The 12,307-nt window shown below is 33.6% G+C and overlaps 1 long non-coding RNA gene across 1 annotated transcript; it reads left to right on the top strand.

Moving 5' to 3' along the window:
• The first annotated feature begins 210 nt into the window (after positions 1–210).
• On the top strand, positions 211–4,874 carry LOC140059789 (uncharacterized). The gene is made up of 3 exons (XR_011847255.1): positions 211–302; positions 4,248–4,384; positions 4,792–4,874. It is a non-coding gene; the product is annotated as an uncharacterized lncRNA (long non-coding RNA).
• The last annotated feature ends 7,433 nt before the right edge of the window (positions 4,875–12,307 follow it).

The following is a 12,307-nucleotide window of genomic DNA, read 5'->3' on the forward strand; positions in this document are numbered from 1 at the left end:
TATCTACGTGGGACAAGCTACGTGGTTTTCAGCTTACTGTGTAAATTGGCCTTTACGGTAACCATAACCTACTTTATATAACGCAATAAGAAACCACTTCATATTTGGACACTATCTTTTTTTGGTCCTGCTACCGGAATTTTGAATCTTGTCATTTATAGGTGTGCTGGGTGCCATTTTGATGGAAAGATGGAGTTGTCGACTAGTTACATTTTTTAGTAGTCTGTTAATAATGTCTGGAAGTTTTTTGATTTATTCGTCAACAAGTTTCTACCAACTAATCATCGCATGTACACTTATTGGTTAGTTTAACATTTTCTTTCTGTAAAGCTCTGTCTACACTATCAAACTAGTTTGACAAAAAAAAGTGTGATGTGCACAAATATGGTAGTGATATGCCCAAACATAGTAGTGACATCATGATGTCCATATATGGGCACATCACACTTTTTTGTCACATAAAGTTTGATGAAGACAGAGCATAAACGTCAAGTTTTTTCTCTAGCAATTCAAAAGGGTTTTGCTGTTAGTAATGATAGAACCATGAAAGAAAGAGAAGCATTCACTAAGTTAAAAGGTGAATTAAAAACGCGATTAAATGCAGGTGAGAAAGACATAGTTATCCGAAGTGGGAAGATTGTGAAGCTTTTTCGTTCCCAATAAAGAAAATAAAAACAGAAAGTTCTCTAATTTAAAAGAAAGTACGTTTTCCAATCAGAAATTTAACTTTTGGTACTCAAATTGTGATGGTTTTCTAAATAAGAAGTCAGAGTTACTTTCCCGTTTGGTTTCAGAAAAAGTTGATTTTATTGCATTGACAGAGATTTTACCAAAGCATTGTTTGTACCCGCCACTGATAAATGAATTTCGTGTCCAAGGTTACCAAGCATTTTTTTCGAATGAGGATTTTACTTCTGGTCGTGGTGTTTTAATTTATGTCAGAAATGGAATTTCAGTTTCTCAAATTTTCTTTAAGAAGAATAAGTTTGTAGAGTCAGTTTGGGTTAGAGTAAAAGAAGTAAAAACGGATCTTTTATTAGGTTGTGTTTACCGTAGCCCGACTTGTAGTATGGATAATAATATCAAGCTGAACTCATTGTTCCGTGAAGTATATAAATCATCTTTTTCTGATTTAATCGTTGTCGGCGATTTTAACTATAAAAGTATTAACTGGGAATTAAATTGTGTGTCTTCGGAAGATGGAGATTCCAGCAGAAGTTTCTTTGACACCATCAACGATCTATTTTTAATTCAACACGTTATGGAACCTACTAGATACAGAGAAGGCGAAACACCCAATGTTTTGGATCTGGTTTTTACAGACAAAGAGAATACTATAAATGGCATTATGCAGTCTCCACCACTGGGTAAAAGCGACCATATGGTGTTACAATTTTCATTGGATCTTGTAAGAGATGACAGAATTGAACCAAATATTCGAAGTTACAGGCATGGTAACTATGATTTGCTGCGCGAGAAAATTGGTTTGGTAGATTGGGATGTGGTTTTCAATGACAAATCAGGTATTCAATCGTGGGACGAATTCGAGCATATTCTTGCGAAGAATATTGATGAGTGTATCCCGATGAGGAAGGTTTGCCACGGAAGAAAACCTCTTTGGATGAACAAAAAAATTGAAAAGCAGATTGCCAAAAAGAATAAATGTTGGAAACAGTATGTAAAGGCCAAGAGAAAACAAAAAGTATGTGTGTCAGCAAAATGGTCGAAGTTTGTCCAAGTAAGAAATCAAACAGTAGATCTGATTCGATGTAGTAAATCTGACTTCGAAAATAAAATAGCAATTGAGATCAAATCTAATGAAAAGTCTTTTTGGAGGTATCTCAGTTCTCAGATCAATATAAAGTCTGGTATACCCAACTTAACTGATAGTAATGGAAGGCATGTGTCTGATGACAAGGATAAGGCTGAGTTGCTAAACACGTTTTTTAGTAGTGTATTTGTCGATGAAAATTTTTCGAATGTACCGGCTATTGATGACATTTCAGAGGATTTTTTATCTCAAGTTGACTTTCCTTGTGACGAAATCTTAAATATTTTATCAACGTTGAATATTACTAAAACAGCTGGTCCTGATGGTATTCACCCACGCATCTTAGTCGAACTAAAGGATATCATTTGCTATCCCCTCCATATTATTTTTACGAAATTGTTTCAAGAAGGAGCCGTCCCTAATAGTTGGAAACGGGCTACAGTGGTACCGATTTTAAAAAAAGGAGTGAAGTCTGACCCAAGCAACTATAGACCTGTGAGTTTAACTTCGGTAGTTGGTAAAATTATGGAGAGAATTATCAGGAAGGAATTATTGGACTTTCTTGAACATCACTCACTTATTTGTTATGAGCAATTTGGTTTCCGGCAAGGTCGTTCCTGTGCTTTACAATTACTTGATGTTCTTGAAAACTGGTTTTCTTATTTTGATAATCAGGATTGTTTTGATTGTATCTACCTTGACTACAAGAAGGCTTTCGATAGTGTGCCTCATCATAGACTCCTTCTGAAAATGAGTGCATTGGGTATTAGAGGTAAACTTCTAAACTGGTTTCAAGAATTTCTTAACGATAGACAACAACGGGTTAGTGTCAATGGATGTGTTTCAGATTGGGCTGATGTTCGTAGTGGTATCCCGCAAGGAAGCGTCGTTGGACCTGTTCTTTTCATTATGTTTATAAATGATTTACCTTCTGTTATTTCTTCCTCTGTACGCATGTTTGCAGATGATACTAAATTGTATAGAGTAGTTAACACTGTGAATGATGCTCAAGTTCTACAAGAAGATTTAGAGAAAGCATGTGACTGGTCTGACAAATGGCAATTACCTTTTAACGAGGGTAAGTGCAAAGTAATGCACTTTGGGAAGAAAAACAACAAACATCTGTATGCCATGCGTGGTTTCTTATTGAATGAAGTTGATCATGAAAAAGACCTCGGTGTTACTATTGACTCTAAACTTGTTTTTAATGTACATGTGGCAGATGTAGCAATGAGAGCAAATCGGAAGTTGGGCATGGTATATCGAGCTTTCAAGTTTTTAAATATGGATGGGTTTCTTCGTTTATATAAAGCTATTATTCGTCCGACCTTGGAATACTGCAACGTTGTTTTTAACTCGCTACATTGTAAGGAGGAAGACCTATTGGAAAAAGTCCAAGAACGTGCCACCAAGCTTATTTTTTCCATTCGTCATTTACCTTATTCAGAAAGGCTGAAAATTCTCAACCTACCTACTCTCGCATACAGAAGGCAAAGAGCTCATTTGATACAGATTTTTAAAATTTTACATGGAGTGGATAGTATTTCTGCTGATTCTTTTTTTGAGCGTGATGAAGATGTTAGAACACGTGGTCATTCTTTTAAATTAAAATTTAAGTTCTCACGCACAAATTGGATGAGGGACTCATTTGGTCGAAAAGCTATTATATTATGGAATTCGTTATCGGAGGATGTAGTAGCTTCAAGATCAACCAATCAATTTAAGTCCGGTCTTGAACGGGCATGGTCCAACCACCCTCTTAAATTTGCGCCATATTCAAGAGTTGATGTAATTATCAAGAGGGGCTTATAGGCATAGCCTAGCCTCGACTCCGGACCCAGCATTGCTGAGCTCCGGAAACAAGTAAACAAGTAAACAAGTAATATTCAACGTATATAAAAAGAAACTATTACTGACCTAGGCCTAGTTGGCTTTTGTTTTTCCTGACCTGTTATTATTGTTTTTTATTTGGTCGAATAAAAAATTAAAGGATTGTTTTTCTATACTAAATAATTGAAAAAATGTCGATCTTCTCACAAAGATCACCTTAAAAGTAACAGGAATTATATTGCAATATATAGACCATTATCTTCTGAATTTATCATCGTCATGTTTCATTTATGAAGACATGTAAACAAAACTAATATGGCCACCTGAATTGAAAAGAAACACATTAAAAAGTGCGCATCTCGCTTTTACATGCCCGATTTTCTCTCCAAATGCTCAGGCATTAATAATAATAATGTAACCTGGTATACCAATATTTTCATTTTGAGGAATTAAAACATAAAAAATGTGAATAACTTGGATCAAATATTTTCACCTATAAACTGAATATTATTTGAATTTGTTATAGCTCTCAGATTTTAAAGGTGACGTATTATGGAAGCTGTTAAAGTATAAATGTTAATTCATGAGAACAAAAATTGACTATCGTCCAATGTGACGGGTCCACATCTCGCTAATTTAATTTCAGGAATTGGATTAAGTTTGGCGAATTGTGTAAGCTACTATATCTTAGATGTTTACTTCAAACAGCATTTTGAATTTGTAATATCAGTATTGCTGGTGATTAGAGGTATTGGTGCCATCATTTCAACACCAGTGACACAGGTAAACACAAGGTCACGGTGATCAAGTTTGTTTGTTTTTAAATTTTAAACCACAGATGGATGGATTTAGGAATCAATCTGGACCCGGATCTCAATTAATACTAAAATTATAGTTCAGTCAATATACAATCTTTTTATTATTTGTACTAATTATATGCCATATGTCAAGGGCTACAAGACGGATCTTAACGATTCTTTATCCTTTTCTCTTTTTACTCTTGCCGGAAATTACAAGTCTTATATTACTTTTTGTGTTGGGCATCGTCTTCTTTAATTTGTAGGCCTATTTCATCATACATCTTTAGACGAAAGGTGGAATAAAAGTATAATGTTAGTCTATAGTAATAATCAAGCTAGAGATCTGTTATATATAAATATGCTAACAACTGCTTTGATTTGTTTAAACAGATAGTGGTTATGTTGTACGGATGGAAATCAGCTTTTCTTATTAATGCTGGCCTGTCATATCAGATTTTTGTTTGTGGCTCAGTTTTCAGAACTCCCAAAAAAACAAATAGGAATAAAGACAACTTGAATATTTACAAACTTTGTCATTTTTCATTGTTTAAAAACAAAATGTTCCAAACTCTGCTGGTTGTATCATGTGTGCAAGCTGCGTCTGAAGGGATTATCCTAACCATGACAGACGATCTGGAAGAGCGTGGTGCATCGCTGTATTTAAGTCAATCAATTGGTATTATTTATGGCATTGGTAGTTTACTTGGAAGACCATTTCATTATGTTTTCAACAAGTGTTTTACAACTGACTTACTTATCCACTTGGCAATGTGTTTTCTTATCGCAACTTTTTCTACATTTATCAGTTGTGTATTCACAAGTGTGACGTCAGTGTTTTTGTACATCTTCATGTACAGTTTTTTTACTGGATGGATAGAATCGGTAAAACCATTATTTATGAAATATGAAATTGATGCTGATGAATTTGCCTATGGGTATGCATGGACATATGTTTTCTATGGCCTTGGATCATGTATAATAATTCCTGTAACAGGTACGTAAGAACGTTTTTATTTATTTTTAGATTTATTACAGCAGGCAAAATTGTTACAGTAGCAATATAAAATCTGTCCTCAGTAACAATCGTGTATAGTTTGTAGGTATACTACATTTGGCGACAAACAGGATGAATAAAGTCAAGATAAACCAACTGTTTCAGTTTAAGTTTAAAGCTTTGTCTACACTATCAAACTTTATTTGACAAAAAAATGTGATGTACCCATATATGGACATGATGATGTCATATCACTACCATATTTAGAAATACAACTACCATATTTGAGCACATCACACTTGTTTTGTCACATAAAGTTTGATAGTGTAGACAAAGCTTTAGGGAGTGGATTAGATGAGTCGACAGTTACGACCATAATACTAGGTCAGCTAAAAGCTACAATCACACTTCCTAAAATTGATTATTCACCCTATTGAAGTTCCACCTTACAGTAAGGGGACACTTGTCTTTTAGGGCACCTGTCTTTTAGGACTCAACAAAGTTCCTCTTATGCTATAGCCCCGGCTATAGCGTACGGTATACGTACATTTCGCCTCGGTTGGTTTCACATGAAATTGCCGCCGTCATGGGTGTCCGTGGGGAAATTCTAGTAATGTAACCATAAAGGCCCATTTACACTAGGACGATAACGATCGACGATAAATAAACAAATATATTTATTTATACATAAAACAAACGAAATATAAAAACTTTTTATAGAATAATCATTTATGATGTCTTTGATGAAAATGATATTTTCACACGTCCAATCAAATGACGTCATGATTAGTAAGAGCAATAATAATTATAATATCGTAACAATACAACGATGTTATTGTTTTTATCATGACTTGATTTGAATTTTAAAAATATTATTTTTATCAAAGACAGCATAAATGATTATCCTATTATATATTTCTAGAATGAAAACCTTTCTAATTTTTTTTGTTTTAAATCCAATGACATATTAAAACGTTTATAACAATAAATAAGACAGGATGTTTGGTCCTTTTATGGTTTTTCATCAGCGCCATGAACAAAAGTGGATATTGGCTTGATGGAACTAAAATGATCAACAAGCATTTTATTTTACAGGGCATTATGTTTAAGAACTTTTGTATTTTTCAGGGTTACTTAGAGATTCAACTGGTTCTTACTGGGCATCAGAAGTATTATTTTTTGTGCTTAGTGGAATTGGACTCGGAATAGTTCTTAATGTTATCTACCATAGAAGGATACATTACAAATTATTACAATAATATCTTATTTAATTTATTATCATGCACTTTAAGAGCTCCACTTGATTTTCATTCTGAACCATTATTTAAGTGAAATCAAATGTACTTAAAATCACTGATCCATTCATAACATTCAAATCTCTATTTTTATGTTCTTGAATTATTTTGTACAGCTACTAACATTAACAAATATAATTTTAGAAATCCACGTGAGATGCTTGTACCACTTCTTAGATTAACCAAATCTAAATACTGTATAAGCCTAACCTACTCAGTACAAACTCTGTGGAATGATTTAGATGATATACTTACTGGTTGTATTGTAAAACCGTAACAATTTTTAAGAAATGTATAAAGTATTTTTATTTGTCAAATTATCATGAGTAAAGATATAAATGTTCTCTGCATATATATATTTTGTTTTATACTTATATATTTGAAGTTTAAATATGGCGTTTACCCTTTTCCTTAATAAACTAATCCTAATATATTGTTTTATGAAGGGGCTGATTGAGACAAGTTTATTACTTCTAAACCAGATCCTAACCAAAAAAAAGGGGAAAATATTATGTTAAAATGTATGTTAAATAAAATATGTTTTTTTTTTGGTTGAATAAATATTACGAAAAAAACCCAAAAAAGTGGTCATTGTATAATTTAAAGCTAGTGATTATAGGTCGTGGGTTCGAGAGTGGCACCTGAAAGCAATTTGTACCACTATGCTGGTGTTGATTCATAAAGTTTGGTTCCCACTAGGAGTCAACATAAGGACGTAGAAACAACTCAAGCGAATTGACCAATGACAAGCAGCAGCTCAAATAATCCATCGCTCGTGATTGGTCAAATAACATGCATTACGCTTACTTCCTTGAGTGGAAACCAAGCATAAATTTAATCCAATATACTCCTAAACAACAATAATTACTGTGTACATGTTCACTTTCTTATATTAAGCTCTGTCTACACTATCAAATATGGTAGTGATATTGCCAAATATGGCAGTGATATGACATGACATAAAAACTATGATTGTGTAGACAGAGATTTAGACGTTTAAAAAAAAAATACACTATTATAAATTATGTGATGATTGTATAACTTATTTAAATGAATAAGCTTAGAAGAGATATCAGATTTTATAAATGTACACTGCTGTGTTCTTTATTACAACAATAAATATATACTAAAAATCAAATCAAAGCAGACTACAAACAACATGTATTCTGTATAACTACTGTATATCAATTTATTTATAATATACTTTCACAATTTTTGTAGCATTATTCTCCGCTGCCGCCTCTCAAAAAAATAAATAAAATTATGATTAGGGGTTCTGATGTATACACCTTCAGTGCCATAAATTCACAATTACAATATAGAATGTATTTATATTTATCAGGCAATATAATAATGTCTGATTTTAATAAATATTAATAAGTTTAGAGAAACTATGTTATTGAGTGCTGTATGTGCCTAAAATTTTAGAAAAATATAAAAAGATACAACTTCATTTTTTACAATTGTTAGGCCTTGATCCCGCAATTAGTATAAGCATTTCAAAGTCTTGGATCCATCATGGATAACCAACACCAGTGGCGTAACGCAGAGGCCTAAGGCCCCTGGTTTAGGAACGATAAGTGGCTCTCCAACACTGGATGCATCAGGTGTTTATAGCCTTTTTTGACATACTTTAATGCTCAGGGCCTCCATAAGCCCCGGGCCCCTGGGTTTAGCCAGTGAGTGCTCATAGCCATTACGCCACGTGACCAACACCATTAACCTATTCTGTGTTAAAACACAACACTATTAATCTGTTACACTTAAATTATATTTCTTAATAAATATTGACTTAAGAATATATCAAGGTAATGACATTAGAACCTTTATTAAGGGGACACCTTACGGAACCAATAAAGTGTCTCCTTAATTGAGTTGATTTGTGTTGAAACATATATTGGCCTTTGTTTAATTTAAGAAAGTGTCCCCTTAATAGGTGTCTAAAAGGAGAAATTTTCAAATGCATAATTTAATAAATCTATGGTAATTATGTAAGATTGTAGATTTTGTTTTTGTAAATTGAAGTTTGAATTTAGATTTTAAAAATATTTTAAAGGTTTATTTTGAAATGTCTTATTCTTGTCTGTAATTTTCAAGTTTTAATTTTTTGCTTAAAGCATATTTCTAAATTATTAAAAATATTAAGCACATTACATTATTCAACAAACATATCTAAAAATATCATCTATCTAATCTAATCTTTAAAACAAAAATGCAGATATACATTTAAATATAAATATTATGTCAACCACATACAAAAAATGTTACATCTATTTGATGAGGTATACAGTAGAAGCTACATTAAAGAGATATTTTCCCTTATAGGAGTGTGCCCTGAATATGGGTTGGCCATAGTGTTAAACCATATATTTCAAAATATCACAGTAAAGTGTGGTCCTTTTAATATATAAGGGCGTCCTCTGGATAGGTTCTACTGTATTCATCTTTTTGTTCTTATAAATAATTATTACTTTAGTAATGATAGGAACACTGATTTTGTCCAGACAGCTTTCAAAACATGCTATCCATCTAATATGCTGTTCATCCATCTTATATCTTCAGCCTTTTATTTCAGTTGCAAAATCTTGATAAATATTAACCTCTTCAACTAGTTTTCCATAAAAACAAACTAAAAAGAATGCTTTAATTTCAAATTTTAATATATCAAATACAAAATATAGTTATCAATGCTAGTCATGCTATAATATGGTGTATGAGAATATCAGCATGAGGCAGAAATGTTCGATTTTCTCACTACCCACCCCAATTTCCCAGTAGTCATATTTTATTTTAATAGTATATTTAAAGCATCTTTGCCTCGTCTGTTTTTAACCTCTCGCTACGCCCTTGGCTTTTGAATTTTGTTTTGTTTGTTACATGCTTACCAGCAGTCATCGGCACCAGCGGTGATCAAGTAACGGTCATCAAATGTGAATTTTACATTAGTCACATGAGCTGAATGTCCAACATACTTCTTATGTGGTGCCTAACAAAATAGATACATAAATTATGGTATAATTAAGTTATGGGTATTCTGACCAAGGCAATCCGACAACAGGAAACTGAACTCGCCTTATCAAGATAGGAACTCGTAACAGTCCTTTGATCTTGGGTCTGGCTGCGACAAATACCAACAGTACTGTACTATGTACATATTCTCAACAGAGCATGGTGTATGTTAAGGGGCATGGAACTGATCTTGTTGCAGCCACAGATAAACCCTTTGACCTCTGGGCTGAAGCTCAGCATCCTGTTTTTAAATTGCATTGTTCTGACCAATGTTGTTTTAAATGTTTTTAATTGGATTCTATGCTTTATATACCATTTTATAAATATTTATTGTGAGATAACCAATCAATGAGTGGGAATGCAAATTGTAACCCTACATATGATCAGCGTTATCTTGTCTAAGATTAAACAACATGCTTGTACTGATTGGAAGAATGATCTTGCACTAATATCTTCTCAATCAGACTATCAAATTATTATTTTTAAAAAACCCTGCCTAATAAAATTACTCTGGACACACCTTCTCTCTAGAAGGAGGGTTAGATTGTAGTTGCATTCTTACATATTTGTTTCCATACCAACCTGTAACAAATAATTAATGATAAAATAGATAACGAGTGTTCAAAATGTTTGAAATCGCGTCCACTACTCACTCACGCAATACTCAAACGATTGTCGTATGCAAATAATTTAAGACATTAAAACAAAAATGATTCACAACTGTACTGGGTGTGTAGAAAGCGACGACCTCGAATTGGACGACCCCAACGACCCGGGCGACCTCGAATTGGACGACCTAGAATTGGACGACCCATAACACGAAACCGACGACCCCTATAATAGCCTAGCCTAGCCTAGGCCTAAGTATGGTATAACATCCCGAAGCCGAACATAACCAAAGATCTTTAAACCATACCTTATATAATACTCGCAAGCAATCAATTGATTGAAAAAATACAGAAATATCGCCATTTGATACTGAATGTGTCGACACGAACAAACGAACAGATATGGAACGCCAAGAGTGCATCATTAAAACTGCATTCGACTCGATTAGCACACGAAATATCATAAACATGGCAAACCAGGCCCCTTTTTCAGCGGCAGGTAAGGTTTGACCATGGAGGTACTCCATGGTTTGACCAGCTCCATGGTTTGGTAAAAATATTTTTATACCTCCATGGTTTGACCGTATACAATGCATGTGTGAAATGTAAAGCTTTCTTATGGCCCTCCCCATGCAGGATTAGGCCAAGTTGAGCCGCCGACAAAGGCGCCGCCAGAAAAACGTTATTTTCTATGAAACGCCAAATGCTTACTTTCGCCGGTGCTCGTTTCTATTTAATAGAAGTTCTATTTATATTAATTATTAGATATAACGATGTATATTCCAAAGTTTATATATCACGGTTTTTAGTATATATTATTAAATATTATAATTAAAGAGAAATAATTATGAATATCTGACTTGTAGATTCCAAAATATAAGGCCTAAAACATGACCGAAAATGATCGTTTTTAGCCAAAAATGACGTAAACATGTTGCCCCCTCAGGCGGCAGTTGAAGTAAAATAATTGCATAAAATCACCGTTTTTTAGTAAAATATTTTGTGTATTAACATTGTAAAATTCAATAAAATATGATATTAAAAGATAGTAAATAAAAAATAATAATTATTTAACCTCATTCGAAGAATATCAATACTCTATTAGTCCTGAGAGACAACGTGATTTTACGTGGTAGGCATACACGCGAGAAAAATATTATGGAGTGCACTGCATTTTTACCTTGAAAGATTAAAAACAAATAAATTATTAAATATGACTACTTTCCTTTGCTGTTTCAAACCAACAAAATTGTAGTATGTAATTATTATTTATTTTCATGACACAATAAACCTAAAGACCATGAACTTATGTAGGGCCTACTAGGACACCACTCTATCACTACGCGAAATGTCGTAAAAGACGCACAGGCCGTTTCATAGAAATTACCGGCGGCTCAACTTGTCGGCGGCCCAACCGGTCATATCCCCATGCGGATGTTACGCTGCTTGGTAGGCCTATAGTGTTCGTTATAAGAAAACGAGATGTAATTATACGTCCATGGTTTAACCATGTATTGTATAATATTTATTTCTTTTTAATTTATTTTTAATATGTCGAATGCAGTTTTAATGATGCACTCTTGGCGTTCCATATCTTTTCGTTTGTTCGTGTCGACACAATCAGTATCAAATGGCGATATTTCTTTATTTTTTCAATCAATTGCTTGCTTGCGAGTATTATATGATAAGGTATAGTTTAAAGATCTTTGGCTATGTTCGGCTTCGGGATGTTATACCACACTTAGGCCTAGGCTAGGCTAGGCTATAGGGGTCGTCGGTTTCGTGTTATGGGTCGTTCAATTCGAGGTCGTTCAATTCGAGGTCGCCTGGGTCGTTGGGGTCGTCCAATTCGAGGTCGTCGCTTTCTACACACCCCAACTGTACTGTGTTCTCATGTATGTGGATTTCATGTTATATAATATTTTAGATAATTGATAGATAACAGATATGGCGACCTTTTTGAGGTCAAGGACATAACTCTTTGCAATACGGTTTTCGTA

This window comes from Antedon mediterranea, chromosome 10, assembly GCF_964355755.1.
Source record: "Antedon mediterranea chromosome 10, ecAntMedi1.1, whole genome shotgun sequence".
Lineage (NCBI taxonomy): Eukaryota > Metazoa > Echinodermata > Crinoidea > Comatulida > Antedonidae > Antedon > Antedon mediterranea.